Source organism: Gossypium raimondii, chromosome 7, assembly GCF_025698545.1.
Source record: "Gossypium raimondii isolate GPD5lz chromosome 7, ASM2569854v1, whole genome shotgun sequence".
In the NCBI taxonomy this organism is placed as follows: domain Eukaryota; kingdom Viridiplantae; phylum Streptophyta; class Magnoliopsida; order Malvales; family Malvaceae; genus Gossypium; species Gossypium raimondii.
In genome coordinates this window covers 26,924,248-26,943,613 of record NC_068571.1, presented here as the reverse complement: position 1 = coordinate 26,943,613, position 19,366 = coordinate 26,924,248, and the positions used below count along the sequence as shown (strand labels likewise).

Here is a 19,366-nt window from a genome sequence, read left to right as displayed (position 1 = left end):
TACTGAATTGAATTGTGAAGTTACTGAATATTGTTATGTATACTGCATTAAACTGTGAGATTACTGAAGTAATGAATTACTGCAATACTTTGAAACTGATTGAAATAAGGAATTATAATTGATACTGAACTAAGATGGAAATTGTACTGAAAGGTGAATTAAATACCCTATTAACTAGTCGGGCTAGTCGGATATAGTTGGCATGCCATAGAATATGGAAGAGTACGGGTTTTTGCCAGCTTACTGATCAGGCATTTATATGCCGACTACTATTACTGTTACTGTTATCGATTCGACACTTTGTGTGTCGAATACTGTTACAGTTACTGTTACCGATTCGGCACTTTATGTGTCGAATCATCGTTACTATCATCGTTATGATTCGCACTTTGTGTGTTGAATATCTTTATTCTTATCGCTATTCTATGATTACTATTTAGGTACTGTGTACCGTTAAGGTACAATGTGCCGTACTACTGTGTTTGGTTGGAATCCACGTATCCGCCAAAGCCCGAGTCTGTTAATAGGGGTAATTAAATGAAAAGTTAAATCGAGCGAAATGAAACAGTTGAGCTATTGAAAGAAAAGTGATTGTGGAATATAATTTGAAAATATGAATTGAATATGAAAATGTGAAATGAAAACATGAACTAATTATTCATGAGATAAATAATGGCTTAATGTGATAGTATATGATATTAACTAATGAAAGCCAAATTGAATTATTATTGGAAATATATTATCAAATTTAATACTTATTTTAGATTGAACGCGGGATTGAGTACAATCGTTCTGTGGCAAAGGATGAATTGTTGGATAAGACCATAGTTGGACTATGGCACAAAAAGAACGATATACTCATATCCGTAAGTTGTTCTTTGATTCAGTAAGAAATGGTAAGAGACTTATGTGTTTGAATTGAAAGAATTATAGATTATTATTGATGTCGATCTGAAGGAAGTGTGTTTATTGATTATATTGTATTTGACAAAAGAAACTATGAAGTATTAGAGTTATTTAAAATCCTACTAAGCATTCATTGCTTACGTATTTGTTTTTATTTATCCTACAGATTATCGGAAGCTCGATTGGGTTGGAAACTTGTCGGAGATATATCACACTATCCATTGGTTATATCGGTACGTTCGAATGATTGGATTTTGGATATAGTGGCATGTATAGGTATTTTGTTTAATAATGACCTTTTTCCATTAACACGAGTAGAGGCACGGGCATGTGTCCCCAACTTCTAAGAAAAAAATTTGAAAAGTTGAGAAATGACCGTATTTAATTTGTAAACTCCAGTAATGCTCCGTAACCTTGTTCCGGCGACGAATTTGGGTTAGGGGTATTTACATTGTTGTATTGGTGCACTCAATTTGCACCTGTTTTACATCAGCCCTCATTGATTGCATCTTCCCCTTGATCTGATCCAAATGTTGACCACATATAGTATGGTCATTTGGGTTGGCCCTTTCCTAAGGTTTCTGTAAATAATGAGGTTGTTAAGTATTATTTTCGGCATAATTAGAGTTATTACCTCCTCCCTTGTTTTCGCCCCATCTCAGATTTGGGTGATCTCTCCAGCCGAGATTATAAGTGTTTGAATAAGGGTTTCCACCCCTATTCCCAATGTATTTCATGTTCTTGATTGGATTATTAAGATAACGGGTGAAAGGTTTATGTCCTTCGAACGTCGACAAAGCACTGGATACAGACTCTATGCAGTTAAGTCTGTCAAAAATTTGTTCATATCTATCATCTTCTTGGAAAAATTTTACCGTTGACGGTCTCTGGCCATAACTAAATCTTTGATTTGGCCTCTGACAGGAATTCATTGGCATGTTTTCAATTAGATCATACACATCCTTTACGTTATGTTCATTAGAGCTACTCCTGCGGCTTCTTCTACTCCTGAACGTGCGTGTGCATCCAACCCATTGTAAAACATCTGCAATCTCATCCACTCGGGTAGACCATAGTGTGGGCATATTTTATCTATATTTTAAAATTTTTCCAGGCTTCCTGAAAGCTTTCTCCTTTTAGCTGCTTAAAGATAGCAATCTCTTTTCTTAGTTGGATTGTCTTACTAATTGGAAAGAACTTTTGTAGAAACTTCTTTGCAAGTTCATTCCGTGTGGTGATGGATCTTGTTGCCTGCGAATCTAACTAAGTAAACGCGTTATCAATCAAGAAGAAGGGGAATAGTTGAAGGCGAATAGCATCATTAATGACCCCGTTATACTTAAACGTATCCTGAAGGAATCATTTTAGATGCTGATTCGGGTCCTTCGTCATAATGCCTCTGAACTGTAAATTGTTTTGAATCATCTAGATCATGGCCAGTTTCATCTCGAAGTTATTTTTTGTAATGGTTGGTCTTGTGATGTTGCCTTAAACCATATCTAAATTTGATAGTGCGTAATCCTTTAGGGTTCTTTCTTCTCATGCCATATGCTGGTTTAACGGTAATTGCAGTGATGGTGGTGGTAAGTCTTGAATGTTAAGTTCGTTAATTTTGTTGAATAGGGGATTGTTTCGTGGTGGTGGTAACCAACATGTGGTTGGTTCTACATCTGTTGTTGTTGTTATTGTCGGTGGTTTCAATGTATTTGTCTTTCTAGATTAGTGGCTGGCTCTATAGGTGTCCCCTGACTACGAGTCGTACATTGAAACCAAAAAGAAAATAAAAGACCTTAGTGAAAATAAAGTAAAAAAATTGTACCTAGAATTTATAAATTTCCTAGTTATTCTATAAAAATGCAAAAATTAAAATTAATCTACTAGCGTTGCCTCTATAGAAATTGGGCCAACAACTTGACTGCCTCTAGACGTACCAACGCCCAGAATGTGTATATTGCAACTAAAGATGTAAGAATAAGGCGGTGTTCACAAGTATCCGGGTCAGTTTGTAATATAGTTTTTACAATGAAGTAGGTGAGTACTCTGAGGATCGTACCCAAGGGAGGCGAGTACTAAATTAATGTTAACCTAAACACAAATAGAATTAATTATTAATCTAAATAAATTATATTACGAATAAACATAAATAAGAGATTTTTAGGTTTTTATAAATAAATAAAAATTTCATAAAGGTGTGAACTTCATAAAACTAATATCTAAACTCAATCAAATTTAGGTATGGGTTATTAGCTCGCTACGATGGTCATAAATAACTCCTATTCCGAATTTTTATTCAATCAACTAGTTGTTACCCTAGCAAGATCTCTCAATCTTCCACTAAACTAATGAGTCGGCAAGAACTACTTATTTCTCGACCTTATAGATTAGACCGATTCTGGGCTAAGGTGTTCACAGATAACTCATACCAATTTTGGGTTAATTCCCACCTAAATGACTTCCTAGGGTTGTCAAGCCTAAGGTTTATATTATTCCTCTCCCGAACACCTGACCCACCAAGAAAATCCTACATAATAATTAGTTAATCACACCTCTACTCACTAACCCCCATAAGAAGATTAGTTCCTCATGGAATCCATAAATACAATAAATTTGATAAATAAGATATGCATAAAGAATAGATCATGAATAAGATTTAAGAGAACCCTGATTGTATTTGATTAATAAAATCGCAAAAATCCACAATATTTTGATTGCGTCTACAAATCAAGCTCTCCGAAGTACACGAATGGAAATAACTTGAAAAAAATCAAAAGAATAAAAGAAAGAAAAACTAAAAACTAAATTACAAGGAAAAATTTAGAATCTGAAAACTCCCCTCTAAAAAGTGCTAAATGATCCTATTTATATAATTAAGGGTAGTCGTCATCTTCACCCTAGGTTTGTTGACTTTTTGTGTTAATTTTCATCGTGCGGACCAAAACACTCTTTGCTCATAATTGTCCCTGTACAGGGTTGGTGTCGCAACACCCTAATGCCTATGCCATGACATCAAAGGCAATATAATTTGGTCTAGGTTTGGCTACAAGGGTGGGTTGCAACATCCTTTGGCTATGTCGCAACACTAAAGGTAGTCTTGAAATTCTTGTATTATGCTCCCTATGTTGCGACTTTAGGATTTATGTGTTATAACACGACAACCATCCTTGAGTTATTTTGCCTTTGAATGATGTCCTGCACACTCACTGAGTCCATTAGCTCACCTTTAGGCCTCATTCGGCCCCTAGGGTCATAAAAGGACTGAATTTACACTTTTTATTGAATTAAAACTAAAATAGAAAAACTAACTAAAACATAATGAAATTACTTGTATTTGAGCTCCTTAAGTATGAAAACTAGTTTAATTTGCTATACTGAATTACGACAGATCAGAGTGCTGGACCTCACATTTGTCAGTTATACAGACCAGTGTTGGGTGCATCTATTGTCAATTTTGATAATCCAGTGCAGGGTGTAACTTATTATTTTCGGATTTATCCAACAAGCACAGAGTGCCAAATTGGTGTGTTAGTTGGATCCATGTATCCGTCTGAGTTCGAGTCAGGTTAATAAGGAAATAAAACTTGGAATTGGAATAGCGATATGTGAAATGAATAGAACTAAAGATGGTTATATTCTTTGAATTCATGAGATGGAAATTGAGATGAAATGAAATAGTTAATGCTTAATATTTCAAATGTTTATGAAATAGAAGTGTTATGCCTTATACTAGTGACATTTGTTAGATTCGGGTAATGAAACTAAGAAATAGTAAAAGTTTACATGATAATTTGCATCTTACCAATTACTTTTAACTCATGCATTTGAATGAAATATATTATGTTTTAATGTTCAAATTATAGAAATATCATTAAGCTATACTCAGTGTACGGTTTTATTTTTCATGCGTAGGTTAGGTTCTTTTTGGTTTGATTGTCAACTTCAGCATCCAGCGGCAATCTCAGACTCAAGTGTTGGTGATGTTTTAGTTATTAATGGCATTTACCAAAAGAGTCATTTGTTTATGCTAAGTTAACTTTTGGATTTTGTTGGCATTTTGAGAATCATGTGTATATATATATGTTTGTATCATAGAAATGGTCATGTTAATGTAATCTTGTTGAGTAGTTTGGTATGTATGCTTAATGATTTAAATGGTGAGTAGGTGTTATATCATGAGATGAGTTTGGTAGGTAAATGGTAGTGAAAAAATGGATGGTTTGTATTGCACTTAAATTAATTTGGTAAGTTTTGGTGTATGTCTTTATGGTTGATATTTGAGTTATTTCAAGATGTTTTAAATGGTTAAATGAAGTATGCTAGGTTGATTATGTTGAGGTACCATTCAAGGCATATTACTTTGGTTTGAATGTATTATTTTGGTTGATATATGATATGTCGTATTTCGGTGTAACAGATTAAACTAGTTTTTGCACTTGAGGAGCTTGAATATAAGCATTTTTATTATGTTTTAATTAAGTTTTCTTAGTTTCGTTTACATTCAATAAAAAGTGTAATTTGCGTCTTTTATTGACCTTAGGGGTCGAATGAGGCCTAAGGGTGAGCTAATACACTTTCTGGGTGTGCAGAAGACTATTAGAGGGCGTACAAACTCAATATTGGTCGTTGTGTTGCAACACGAGGAGTTTAATGTCGCAACATAGGGAGCAGAAAGCAAGAATTCCAAGACTACCTTCATTGTCGCGACACAACCACTAAGGTGTCGTGACACCAATCCTATACGAGAAATACTTATGAGCCAAGGGCATTTTGGTCTGCACAATCAAATATTAAACACAAAAGCATGAACTGACTTAGGGTTGAGGAAGACGGTAACCCTAACTCTATTAATAGGCTCATTGGACACTTGTTATGAACAGTTTTTCATACTGTATAATTTTCTTTATAGTTTTATTTTTTAGTTTTTCCCTTTTTTCTTAAGCTTTAAGTTATTTTCAGTTTTGCATTTGTCGAGGGATCTGATTTGTGGAACTTGATAAACTTTTTGTGATTTCATGCTTCAATTAAATACAATTTAGGATTATCTTAAACCTTTGTCTCTTGATTTGTTATTAATGTTCATCTTTTGCATCAAGTTTATTATGTTTTTGAGATCCATGAGGAACTAATTCTCTTATGTGGATTAGTGAGTGAAGGTATGTTTAATTGATTGTTGTGCAGATTTTTCTTAGCGGATCAACTATTTGGAAGAGGAAAAGCTTAAACCTAGGCTTGGCGACCCTAAGAAGTCATCTAGGTGGGAATTAACCCAAAATTGGTATGGTCTATCCGTGAACACCTTAACCCTGAACCGGTCTAGACTGTGAGTTTGAGAGATAAGTAGTTCTTACCGACTCATTATTTTAGTGGAAGATAGAGAGATCCTGCTAGGATAACGGCTAGTTGATTGAACAAAGAACCTAAAGCAACAGTTAGTTATGATTACCGAAGTGAGCTAGTCACCCATGCTCAGATCTAATTCAGTTTCCATAGCAAATTGCCCAAAGTTTTTCCATTTATATTATTTTATTCTTTATTTATAAAAATACCAAAAAAATTATTTATGTTTTGTCATAATATAATTTATTTAAGTACTAATTAGCTCTATTTGTGCTTAGGATAGGATTAATTTAGTGATCGATTACCTTGGGTACGATCCTTGGAGTACTTACCTACTTCATTGTAACTATATTACAACTTGACCCGTATACTTGCGATAGGATTTTTACTCCGGACGTTGGTACGTCCAGAGGTGGTCAAGTTGTTGGCGTCATTGCCTTGTTGGCAACGTCACTAGATTGATTTTAATTTTTGTAGTTGCTAAAATAATTAGGAAATTTTTCATTATCGATAAGATTTTATTTTTCTTATTGTTTCTAACATCTTGTATTCTCTTTCTGGTTTAGTGTATGACTCGTAGTAGGGGAGCACCTATAGAGCCAACCACAGATCCAGAAAAAATACCTCATAGGAATTATCGATAGTAACAGCAGTAGCAACAGCAGAAGTAGAACCAACTGCCTACTGTAGGCAATTTACCACCATGAGACAACCCGCTATTTGACAAAATTAAAAATAATAATGCAGAAGATCTACCACCACCACCATAGCCATCCGAAAATAAACATATGGCGCGCAACGAAAGAACCCTAAGGGACTATGTGCTACCAAGTCTAGAGATGGTTCAAGGAAGCATAACAAGGCCAGCCATCATGGCTAATAATTTTGAGACCAAACCAACAAAGATCCAGAACAATTTGCAGTTTAGAGGCATAATGATGGAGGACACAATGATTCTATTCATCTTTGATTGTTCCCCTTTTCCTTAATACATAATGCTTTCTCTTGGTTAGATTCGTAGGCACTAGGATTTATCATGACATGGTATGAACTTGCAGGAAAATTCTTACAAAATTTCTTCCCTATTAGTAAACCAGCCTAACTAAGGAGGGAGATTGTGACTTTTAAACAATTAAAAGGAGAAAATTTTTATAAAGCTTGGGAGCGTGTTAAAATGCTAATTCAGATATACCAACGGATTACCTGAGTGGTTACGACTGCAAATGTTGTATAATGGGTTGGATGCACACGCACAATTAGGATTGGATGGAGCATAAAAGGAGCCCTAATAAATAGAACATACGATGATGCGTATGAATTAATGGAGAATATAGAAATAAATTCTTGCCAGTGACCAACTGAACGTTACAGATATGGCCAGAAGCCATCTACGGTAAAAGCTGTCTAAGAATATGATAGATTCCAACAAATAGTGGACAGACTCAACCATATAGAGTCCTCATCTGGTGTATCGTCCATATATGGATGAAACAAACCTCTATTCCATTATAGGAATAATCCTATCGAGGATGTGAACAACATTGGGAATATGGGTGGAAACCCTTATTCAAATACTTATAATCCCAAATGGAGAAATCACCTGAACTTGAGATGGGGTGGAAACCAGGGAGCAGGTAATAATCCTAACCAGGTTAAAAATTCTAATTATCAACCTCCTTATTTACAAAAGCCTCAAGAAAGGGCCAACCCAAATGACCATATTGTATTTGGCCAACGCTTGGATCGGATCAATGAGGAAATGTAGTAAATAAGGACAAATGTGAAACTGGTGCAATCTGAGTGCACCAAATCCACAAAAACATTGACTAAATTAGAAGATTAGATGAGTAAATTGATGAGTATGATGGGAGACATTAAGAGACAAATTGCATTGGCATTCCTAGTAATACTGAAGATAATCCTCGAAGGGAAGGGAAGGAGTATGTGAAAGCAATTGCACTCCTTTCGGGTAAAGCACTGAGTAGCCCAGGGACCCTAACACATGAGGGAACCAGAGAGAATGCTGAGGATGTTCGAGAAGACCCCTAAGAAGTTGACAAAGAATCGAAACCAGAGGAGATAGCCAAGCCGGTAATTCAGCCGAGAGATGGACCAGTTAAAGAACTCAAACCTGTAAAAGTACCATTCCATTCATGGTTGGAGGAGAAACAAAGGCGGGATGAATATGAACTTGTAAGTTTCCTGAACTTATTTAAAACATTAAATTTTAACTTGCCTCTTATTTATTTGATTGAAAAAGTCCCTAAAAAATTAAAATAGGAGAGTAAGTTAACATAAGTGCCTCATGTAGTGTGATTATATCTAGACAGGTCCCCCAAAAACTTAAGGACCTGAGAAGCTTTGCAATCCCCATAGAGATAGGGAATATTCACTTTGGTAAAGCCCTATGTGATTTAGGAGCTAGAATAAACTTAATGCCCTTATCTATATATGAAAAACTCGGGCTAGGAGACCTCAATAACACTCAAATCACATTACAATTAGCTGAAAAATCTTCAATGCATCTAAAGGAAGTATTGGAAAATGTGTTTGTCAAAGTGCACAACTTCATTATTTCAGCAGATTTTGTGATACTCAATTTTCAGGAATACCGTGAGATACCTATCTTGTTAGGTAGACCATTCTTAGCAACTTCAAAATCTACCATTGATATGGAAAAGAATGAATTAACCATGAAGATCAGTGGTGAAACTAAAATTTTTAAATGTGGTCACCAACAAGATGAGGTAGATAGAAAGAGATTAGGGAGACAATGTTATAAAATATCTGTAAAAATCCCTAACAACCCTGAGCCAGGGGAAGTATTTTTCGTGATTAATGCAGGTCAAAAACTAAATTCAAAGAGCGAGATCAGTGCAAGAAGGTGAAATGGCCTGATGGATGCTGGACAAACACTGATAGAAAAAAGACAAAGAGAGCATCATTGGGAACACTAATCAAGCTAACAGATGAATTTGGCAGCAAAACTTGACAATTTTAATTAAACTCTAATTTTATGTATATTATTGTATAATTTAACTATCTACTTAACTTAGACTATAATTTTTATTCACATTGTATTTTATAGGAATCGAGAACACTTTGGGAGCAGAAATTTGCCTCAAAATAGAGTTGCCGTCGCAACACGAAACTTCCGTGTCACAACACCGCGTCCAGTAGCAAAGGATCGAGAAAATCATCTAAATGTCACAATGCAAAAGACAGTCTACCCAAATTTCCAAAATTTAAGAGTGTGTTGTGACATCAAACCCCGATGTCGCGACAACGGCAAACTGTCAGGGATGTCGTAACATGGAACCCCTATGTCGCGACATCGCTGCAATTTCTGCATAGTTGACCCGACCTGATTGCGCAACCTGACGGCATAAACCATTTTTTAACCTGATTTTTAGCTTTAAAATACCATTTTAAAAACCTAGAAACTATTTTAACCTAAGACTAAACCCTTTTTAGCAATTAAACTCTCCCAAATCCTTCAAACTTTCTTAAAACCTCCTAAATCCTAAACCTCTTTTTTACTTTTCATAATTTTTTTGTTGCAAATTCCTACTTTTAAATTAATTTCGTGTAGAAATAACTGGAAAACAATCAAAGGAAAGACAATAGTCGAACTTTTCAAGGAATTCTAAAGAAATTATCCAAGATTAAAGGTTCCTAACTCATCTTTTTATTGTTCGATTGAAAATTTTGCTGTTAGTTTATTAGTATTAGCCTAAAACACCATTGAACATGCCTCCAAGAAAAGTTAGGAGAACTAATGAACCGAAACCATTAACGGTTCCAAATCCCTCTAATTTCCTGAATCAAAATGTTGAAAAATATTTTCTAGAACTTTAGGGAAAAACATTTATTCAAGAGAAGGGATTTGAATCGTCTATGGTTCTTTGCCTGGAAGTTTGGCCTTTGGTCTGATACCATAGATGGGAACGTTTCTGTGTGATCCCAAAATATTCTGATGTGGTCCCGATAGTTCAAGAATTTTATGCATCTTTGAGGGACTAAGAGTCTAAAAGGACTGAAGGCTTAACTTGGGAAACAGTACCAATACTAGGGAAGGAAGTACGAATTACCGCTAGAATTATTTGCGAATTTTATAAAGCTCCATTTTATGAGAAAGACATTGTAGAAGAAACAGATATGCATCAGAACATGGATACCAAAATATGAAACGGTGTGTCAGCAACCAGAAAGTGGGAGTTTTCTTTCCCCACTTAGTGGCAACTTTATGCAAAAGAGTGGGTATTCCAATGGTGTCTACTGAGCAGTCCACGAAGCCATCCCAAAGCGTAATTGGAGATACACTGTATACGTAGTACATAGAGCTTCGAGTGAAACAATTAAAAGAGTGGAACAAACACCAACAAGAGAAGATGACTACTCTAGTCTCATCTCAAAGGAATGCAAAATCGACAACCCGATAGGAAATTGGCAAGAGTAGATATTCAAAGTTGGATTGGATGATACACTGGATGCAAGAATCATGCCCAATTTTTCAAGAATTTGCACAGCAAAACAACATTAGAGTACCTAATTATACGTCGAATATGTTCGGGCCAACGCATCAAGAAGAAGAGCATGAAAGTGAAGAAGAAAGCGAAGATGAGGAAGGAGAGGAGGATGAGGAGATGGACTTTCAGGAAGATGATTAAACTTTTATTTTTAAAGAATGTAACCATTGGGATAATTTGTGTTAACTTTTGTTTATAGGAGTAGATTTTTATTTACTTTATTTTTTTGTTTTAAGTTTTATATGTAGGAACCCCACGTGGAAGAAGCACAAAATTTAGAACTCACAATGATCAAAGGAGGAAGCACCCACAAACAGTTTACAGAACTACCACGATCAATTGGGTAACTTCTTTCCTTATCCTTTCAAGGCTACACATTGAGAACAATTTGTTATCTAAAGTGTAGGAGGTAACATAGAAAATTTGTTTCAATTTTTATGTTTTTCTTTTAATTTTTTTGTCAATTGTGTGCTTGAGCTTGTAAAAATACAAGTGATTGGTTATGAGCATATATATAGGTTGATTGTATTTACTATCAATTTGGTATGATAGTAGATGATTGTAAAATTTTGATTATTACTAACTATTTAAACTAAAGTGTCTAATTGCTTAATTGGTCCTCTAGCTAATTAAAATTTCATAGCGATTGAACTTTTACTACTTTTACGATTTAATCCTTGTACTCTAAATAAATATCAATTCAATAAAATTACTATATTTTAATTCAATATATTACTAAATAAGAATCGTAAGTATTAAAAAATAATATTTACAGACTTGATCATCAGAAATGGGATTCTAAAACCACCAACACCACTGCAAAACGGGCTGTTACAAACTTAATGCCCTTCTCTATAGCTTGGAAGTTAGATATGGGGAATATTATGCCTACATTAGTCATACCACAAATTGCTAATAAAGCTCTGTGTGATAAGCTTATCTTTCTGACAAATTTCACCATTATAGATATGGAGGAAGATTTAGAGGTTCCATTTATATTTGGCAGGCCATTCCTTGTAACTAGAAGAGTACTAATTGATATTTAGGAGGTAAACTTATAATGAGGGTGAATGATCAACAAGCAACTTTTAATATTTTTTCTTCTTTGAAATATCCAAATGATCTAGAAGAATTTTTTTAGTTCATATGTTAGATAGGGTTTCTTTTGAGAATGTTTTTTCTATCAACTCTTTGAAACATATTTTGTTGTCTAAAACTGATAAAGTTTTAAATAGTTTCAAGAATTCATAAAAGCATTAGACTCAATTCCGAAGCATGTAGAATCTATATCCAAGTTTGAATAATTAGGATTGTCTTGGGGACTTTGAAGGTTATGAAGCTTTCAATTGAAGAGCCATTAGTTTTCGAGCTCAAGCAACTACGGTCTATTTAGGCTTTGCTTGATAGAATGGAAAGAAAATTGAAAATATGGAAAATTGAAATGGTTGAAAAATAAGAAGATGAAAAATATAATTTTCTTTCCACAGGTGTGCTTGGTAGGCAAGATGAAAAATGGAAACAAAAAGTAATTTTCTTTCCTTTTATTGCTTAGTAGAGTTGAAAAATGGAGGGAAGGAATAGAAAACATTTGAAAATTGTATAATTTAAACTAACATATTCTTCTTTCTCATTTTCTCTCCTATCTTCATTCCACTTTGGAAGCATTGGTTTTTGTCCATTAGGATGGAAAATGACCATCTCTCCTATTCTCTTTCCTATCACTTTTCTTCCCTACCAAGCAAATTCAAAATTTACAGCGTGTTTGGTTGGGGGGAATGCATGCGTATTCCCCCTATGCAGCGGGCCCACCAGAAAACGGTTGTTTGGTTCGCTGTTTTCCCATTCCCCCCCCCGAATCGGTTACTCCCCCATTACATTGATTGCGCGTAATAGGCATTATGCCCCCTTAGCTCCGATTACCCATTCCGCGTCTTTCCCTTTTTTCTCTTCCGTTTTTTGCCCTCGTCTTCAACACTCCGATTCTCCCACGCTTCCTTGCACAGGTAATTTCTTTTCCCTTCCACTCACTCTGTCGTCGATTATTGTTCATCGTTTCTTTGATTTTCTTCATTTTATCAAGAAGGAGAAACCGATTTCCAGAGGTATTTTCACTGTTCATTTAAAATCGATTTCCCTTTTCTCATTTTAGGTTCTTGTTCATCGCACTCTTCCCCGATTTCCCTGGTTACAGGTTAGTTTTCCAGAGTATCAAATTTTTTGTTTTTGTTGCATCTTGGTCTTTTTGGAATTAGAGGCATAGCAGTGCAACGACGATCACCTTACTAAAGAAGAAGTAATCGACAGAGTCCTTGACGTTTTCAAAAGCTTCCCCAAAGTTGATCCTTCCAAGGTCACCCCTTTTTCTCACATCCATTTCACGATTTATTGTTTGATTTTATATTTCGGTGCTTGGGTGCTTAGGAAGAAATGATTTTGAAGTTATTCTTTTCTGGAACTACTTGATATTTCACCCGATTTAGAGTTTGCGAATCGGATTTAATTTTATTTCCGTTAATCGAATATTTGGGATCAACTAGGTACCATTTTGATTGGTTGATCTGGTGTCTTTGTCTGCGTTTCTAGAAAAAAATGTGGGTACTGAAAATAGCCTTAAAATTCTAAGTTGTGGGAATTTTATGCTTATTGGTTATCCATTTGTGAAAGTGAAAAGTTCAGGTTGATTGTCTCAATAGGAAGCAATTTCAGTAGTAGCATTAGCATGCTTAAGCTTACATTTGCATTGCAGTTGATTCTGCATTCTAGATTCCATTGAAATTACTCTCCTAGAGTTGTGCTAAATTTGAGGTTGTTTATATTGTTATGTATGTTTAAAAGAACAATGGACTGGTCTCAAAACCTATTTTGATGGATCATTTGCTTTGTATGGTGGCATGACTTCGAGATAAGTTATTCACTGGAGGTGTCAATTATTTTACTTGTTTTCTAATTTTATAAATGACAATGTAGATGCCACATCCTTGAATGTCAATACACTGGTTACTGCTGAATGGGTTCCCAGCTCTGAAGCTAAAGGTATGAAAATTTGAAAATTAGTGCTTTTGAATATAATTTGAAATTTAAGTTGAAGAACAGCCATGAAGTTTGAGATTAGGTGTCGGCACTGAAAATCTCAAACATTATATATGCAGATCCAGTCTATTCATGTTGAAGGTCGATTAGATGAGAAGGTACTTCCAAGTTCGGTTAAGTCTGATGGTACAAATATGCATCTTTGAACCAGCCTGATTCATCGTCTTTTGCAGGTTGGTTCAGACATGGAAATCGACAAGCAAGGTTTCAGACATGGAAATCGAAAAGCAAGGTACTGAGTCTAATTTATGTATGATTTTGTAGCTACCTAATTATGATTTCGAGAGTTTCCCTTTAGAACTAGCAATATTAGAGATGAAATGATTTTGTAGCTATCTAATTATGATCTCGAGAGTTTCCCTTTAGAACTAGCAATATTAGAGATGAAATGATACATCATATTCATACACAGATAAATAACTCAAACATGACAAGAAGATGTGTTATTCAAAATCTGTAAAATATGAATTATTAATTATGAATTGTTATATGATGATAACATGACTGTTAGCAGAACATGGCATAGATACACAAATTACTAGGTAACATTTTTTCTTTTCTAGGAAATTGACTCCTTATTTGCATGATTTGGCCATTTGAACGAGATGAAATATTTGTTCTAGTGTTTCCCATTTCATATATTTTGCCAAGATCAATTGCTTGACATAGAATAGTTAAGAAAGCGAAAAGATATATGCTTTAAGGATCTTTTAGTCTTGTGTTTCTATGCTATATTTGCTAGATTAATTGCTTGTATGATGCTTTCTCCATTTTTGCAAGAGCTGGTGGAAATTGTTATGATTGGTGTTTGTTCCATTAACATATTTAAGCAATCTTTAGTGTGTTCAATGTTGGTAAGATGTTCAAAATGTTAAAAAGTGTCGAAGGCGCTAATGGTTATGGTGGTAAGACTCTTTGATAATTTAATTCCATTTTCATTTGGTTGTCCTTACATGTTTCATTTCATATGTTTCCTAGATTGAGTCGACCTTTTATGCTTGTGATTTCAATTTTGAGTTTTGACTTATTTTAGTCATACTTAAATGCTTGAGTTTTGACTTGCGGCTTTAATAGCTCTTGTTACATTGGGTGAAGAATTCTACTTGGGAGGGTAAGCCTTAACTTTTAACCCATACATTGTTGCCTACAATCATACTTTGCGGGGTAGGAGTGACTTTGAATATAGCTTGCAAAATATGTGAAACTTGAGGTAGTAGGAGCAGACATTGATAATGGTGGATTGTATCTGGTTATCCTAGGAAAAAGTGAAGAGAGCAAGTATCTGTCGAAAATGAACCAATCTATTCAATTAATCGAAAATAATGACATGGAATCCACCTTCATTCGGCCGTTGTTGGGAAATAAATTGCGAAATGAGGCAAATGGATGAATTTTCATATCGACTCCATGGCAAAGTCATCATCCAATCCACACTAATGCCATTTGAAGCGACTTCTTCGCTATTGAAATTGAAGGACAACAAACGTGAATGATGGAGTTTCTAACAATTGAAATGGGAAAAAGAAAAGTTGAATTGTTTTGATCAACATGCATCATGGATGACATATGAAATATTTTTATTATTAATTACGAATGGAACACGAGGTGCCTTCTCGAGCTCTAATGACCATGCTTATGTATTTATTTATGTTTATTTGACCTGTTGGTTTGGATTATCATTTTGTGAAGAAATTCAATGGTAATGTTGTAACTTTTGATGTTGTAAAATTTTATAACATATGAATTATGACATATAAATTAATGAAATCATGTAACCTTTTGTTAATATTTGAATATTATATTTATGCAAACTATAATTCTCAAGTTATTTATTACTTTTAATATTTTTTTGTAGAATAATTAAATTATTTTATTCACTAATGATATTTTAGCACATTAAATTTGTATTGCGGTTTAAAAATAATAAATGAGATTAAATATTTTTTATATTATTATATATTATAATTTTAGTAAATTAATATAAGAATAATTATATTAAGAATTTTATTAAATTATATTTAATAATAATTATTTTAAATTATTATTAAATTATTTATTATTTATATTAATAATCTTATTAAAATTTAATAACAATAACAATAAATCATCTACCTAAAAAAAATTCTGCTAAGGGTATTCTAGTCATTTTAGTTTTTTTCCTTATGCTATTACGCCTCTATTCCATTACATTCAACTAAACAATTGAATTACTATTATGCCTATATTCCATTACGCCTCTATTCCATTACGCCTCTATTCCATTACAGCGAACCAAACGTGACCTTATTTTCTTTCCACTTTTCCACTCACCATTCCATCCCTCCACTTTTCATCCAACCAAATATACTCTTAAAGTATGATTTTCTCGATGATAATCAAAAGTTATAGGTTATAATATCAACATAATTATGATAAAAATCTCATTGAGATGTAATCGATTGAGATTTCAATGAGATTTTCCCTCAATACTTATACTAATATGACTAAAATTAAAATCTAATTGAGTAAGAAATCTAATTGAGATTTTTTCGTGATTTAGAATTTATCCCTTACAATTTGTGAAAAAAAACATCAAATATAATACAATGTTAAAATATAAATTTATTATAGGTTATGAATATTTAAGTAAAAATATGTAATCCAAATATTGCATAAAATAGTAATAAATACTATAAATATATATTAATTATTTTCATATTTTAATAAAAACTTTGATTTAATGACAGTAAAATGTATATGTTCCATTATATAATTGGTAATACATGGTGAATTCTTAATCATTCAATAACGAAAAATGACGTAAAAGTCTTATTACATCATATATATAATGATTCGGTTCAAATTATATTAATTTAAATTTTTTGAATAATTTTATTATAAGTTTTAATTTTTTTGAAAATAATATCTATAATTATCTATAATCCTTTCCTAACTCATAAATAAAAAATAATGTATTTCAAGACACTCAAATTCACATATTCTTACATTAACGACAATACTTATACCAATTAAATTAAAACTCAATCACATTAACCAAAATTTTAAAATGAAAATGCGATTTAAAATTTTATCATTATAGACTTCCAAATTCCAAAAGTTATATATCATTGTATTTTAAATATGTAAATACAGGTCACTGAACAGAAAAATCCAAAACCGAGAGGTGTTCAGCAGCGCCGACTTTCGAATTTCCGTCGCATAACGTTTTCAAATTAAATTTAGGGTTTTTAGTTTTTTCCCCTCTCGAAATCTTCTATTAAAGATTAAGAAGAGATGGAGTCTGAAAACGGCGATGCTGATCATTATTTTCCCTATGTATATATTTCTGGTATAATTATCGCCTTCCTATTTTAGTGAATGTTATATTGACTGCTTCTGATTTCGCAGAGCAAACAACGATACTTTGATGGCGTTTATAATAATGGAGCTGAGTTTCCTCAGATTGATAAAGTTAGCTCTCTATTTTTCCTTAACTTCTCCCCTTTTTCTTCTAAAAGCAATTATTTATTTGTTTTAGCAAATTTTCAATTAAAATTCATAATTTCGGATGCAATTCGTTATTAGTTATTTTAAATCAACATTTAAAAAAAAAAACTAATAAAAGTTGTTTCTGATTTGCCTTTGTTTCAAGATTACAATTCAACCTGTCATTTTACGGTCACAATTGAATGGCACCGTAAAGGACAGAAGTCAAGTGGATAGGAAGTAAGAGGTTTGATACTTTGATACCTTAACCTTCAAATTGAGAATGTTATATTGTTCCTGATCTACGATACGATTTTAAGTTTGGCGAAGTACTTCATTAATTTAATATTGCGAGTATCAGTATAAAAGGTGTTTTTTTCTTTTCTTTCCGGGGTTTAAATGCTGTTGCAATTTGAAGTAAATGCAAGTACCACTGATTGATCCAAGTATGTACTGGTTTGCAATTTCAAATATTGGTTCAATGCTGAAATGCCTTTCCCAGGTAAATAGACCTTTTTAGTTACTTAGTAGTGGGATGTCATGTCATTTCCCTTCCCTTACTAGTTCATGAGCAAATATTGTGACTCATCTGGTTAGTTAGTCTCTTATGAGCGTGAGGAGAATGTCCATCCTTGATATGTTTATTGCTTCTGTACCTGAAGTTCTGAGCATATTGTGAGTTAGGTGCTTTGAAATTTAAATATATAAACTCATCATTAAAAGAAAAAAGTGTCGAACAGAAAGTTAGAGACAGAATCTCATTGGACCTTTATCTTATTTTGGGGTTCCAATAGTCAAAACTTTTAATTTCACAAATCACAATTTGGTTTCCATCAAATTAGAGGATAGTAAGAAGTTAGGAAGTGAATGTAATATTAATCCTTGTGGACATTACATATGAATTACATATATTTCATTTCCTCCAAAACTTTTAAACCATTTGCTTTTCATTAAGTACTTTGAATAATATAGATGCTGTTTCAGTCTAGCAAAGTCAGAGTGCTTTTAGATTTTATCATAGGGTGCCTAATTTTAAGTCCTCTATTGTGTCAGTGTTGTACTTACATTCTTATTTTCTGTTTTCAGGGAAGGAGCTCTTTTTAAAAATGCAGGAGATGTTAGTCCCCTTGGAGAAGAAGCATCTTTGGTTTCCACCTTTTGATAGGAGGTTTCACCTTCATGACTTGATTGAATCTGGGATGGTTGCTCAGGTTTCAAAAGATTATATACCACTAGCAGTGAGAATTGGATAGTGTTGCTTTTCTTTTGGTTCAGTTTTGAATATGAGGTGTAGCTACTAACTCATTTAATCAGCTTTTTATGCTTTATATCTTCTGTTAATAAATTGATAGAAACTTATTATCAAGTTGACGATTGAACAAACAACCATATTCTTGCACTAATGTGCGTATGCATGGATGAATGCAAGATGAAGTGAGTATCTTATCTTTTAAATATTGTATCATTTATTTAGCAACTTCCATGATTGGTTAAACTACTGTAAGGCTTAACACTAATAATATCTCAGTTGAATGCTTGTCATGATGATCAATTGCAAGTTCGGTATTTCTTTAAAAGCGAAGTGAACAACTCTAAATGACCTTTATACAGTTATGCGGACCTGGACCTTAACTGAGAGAAGTTGAATATGTATACCAAAGATATTAGCACATGTAGTAAACATTGGAATGCTAATGCTACTGAAAATGCCCCCCCCCCCCATTTTTATCTTTTTTTAAAAAAAAAAAGAATTTTTGAAGGTAAAAATTTGTTGTTAAACATTCATGGTATCAACTACATTTGTGAGCACTTGCATTCATAAATATGTGTGTATCCTTGAAATATTAAACATAAAAATTGTAATATATATGATCAAATACTTAGAAATTCTCTAGTATTACTGAAAGTAGCCAAACAAATAAAGAGGTTATGAGACTTTTCTTTTATTAGAAAATTCTTAAAATAATCCTTTTAAATCAAATTTAAGGGAAGATAGAAGCTGGTAATTTGGTTAATGTTAACCAGAAAGGCTCTTCGAATGA

The 19,366-nt window shown here is 33.3% G+C and overlaps 1 long non-coding RNA gene and 1 other non-coding gene across 2 annotated transcripts; both read left to right on the top strand.

Annotated features, from left to right (window-relative positions):
• Positions 1-1,973: 1,973 nt before the first annotated feature.
• LOC128042670 (small nucleolar RNA R71) lies at positions 1,974-2,079 on the top strand. The gene has a single exon (XR_008198185.1). It is a non-coding gene; the product is annotated as a small nucleolar RNA R71 (small nucleolar RNA).
• Positions 2,080-16,971: 14,892 nt separating this feature from the next.
• On the top strand, positions 16,972-18,779 carry LOC105798129 (uncharacterized). The gene is made up of 4 exons (XR_001134932.2): positions 16,972-17,309; positions 17,491-17,571; positions 17,743-17,826; positions 18,411-18,779. It is a non-coding gene; the product is annotated as an uncharacterized LOC105798129 (long non-coding RNA).
• Positions 18,780-19,366: the final 587 nt, after the last annotated feature.